General features: G+C 32.4%; 1 protein-coding gene across 1 annotated transcript in view; it reads right to left on the reverse strand.

Moving 5' to 3' along the window:
* Nucleotides 1–947, reverse strand: part of ESR1 (estrogen receptor 1) — a 569,447-nt gene extending 568,500 nt beyond the window's left edge. The window contains exon 1 of the mRNA XM_004368823.3: nucleotides 880–947. The gene's annotated coding sequence lies outside the window, so the exon portion shown is untranslated. The remainder of the gene's footprint in view (nucleotides 1–879) is intronic.
* Nucleotides 948–1,149: the final 202 nt, after the last annotated feature.

Raw genomic sequence — 1,149 nt, forward strand, 5'->3', positions numbered from 1 at the left:
AGAGTGTACTTTTTAGCTCAAATAGATACATGAGACTAAATGGGCAGCTTCTGTCTGGAGGTGAAATGAGAAGGTAGAGAGGGTCAGGGGTTGTTTGAATGGACATGGGAAATCAGGGGTGGAAAGCAGGAGTGTGCTGTCGCAGTGTGGGGAGAGCAATTGGGGTCACATAATAATGGGTGTATAAATTTTTGTATGAGAGACTAGCTTGAAATGTAAACTTTCATTTAAACTACAACAATAAACAAAAAAATAGAAAAATATATATATAAAATTTACGATAGCTAAAATTTTATTTTTTTAAGGATAGTATCTTTAAAGGTTGTCTAGTTTGGTTAATTTTTCTTTTTCAGTGGTACAGTGGATCTTAAAATTTGAAATTCACCTATATTTTGCTACGTTCAATTTTAAATTCCCTCACAACATTAATTTTTTTACCACTATAAATCTAAAACCTGAGTTTTTAAGGAGAAAGACATACGACAATCTTACCTGAATAGACCAAGAAAAATTAAAATGAACAAAAAAAAAGTTCCTTGTATGTATGATATAGACTAATTTAATATAATTGAAGAGTTGTTTGGCTATCATCATTTTATAATCCAAAAATTCTCCTAATTTGAAAGATTGTTTGTCATACATTTAGGAGTTGTGAAGATTTAGGGGCCATGTATTAAGTCTTTGAAGACATCAACCACTGTACTCACTTATATTCTACATTCATATCTTGGCCTCACTTTATAAGACAGAAATGCTCTTTCTGCCTTGTATAATCTTAAACTTATATATGAGGCCTTAGTATGATTACATCTTTTCCTAGCAACTACGATATTAGATTATCTGAGCAAAATTTAATAAAGTGGAAAAATTTAATCTTACCTTCCTTAGGTGCTGAAGAATATAATTCCCAATCAAAAGGGTTGGTATCAGATTCTGAAGCTATTTGAAGTCACGTGTTGATTTATCTGACTGGTTTAGAACCTTAGAACTTACCAAAATAAAATCTGTTACCATAGAATTTATTTGGCCTATGCCTGCACGGTTTGTTCAGGCATTGATAGCATGCCTGGGAAAGTCGTTTCTGCTTTCAGGTAAGTTTTGTTGACTGAAAGAAAGCACAGAATAACTGTCTCAAAACCATCAGTAATT

The sequence above is a fragment of the Trichechus manatus genome, unplaced genomic scaffold, assembly GCF_000243295.1.
Source record: "Trichechus manatus latirostris isolate Lorelei unplaced genomic scaffold, TriManLat1.0 scaffold00002, whole genome shotgun sequence".
NCBI classification, from domain to species: Eukaryota; Metazoa; Chordata; class Mammalia; order Sirenia; family Trichechidae; genus Trichechus; species Trichechus manatus.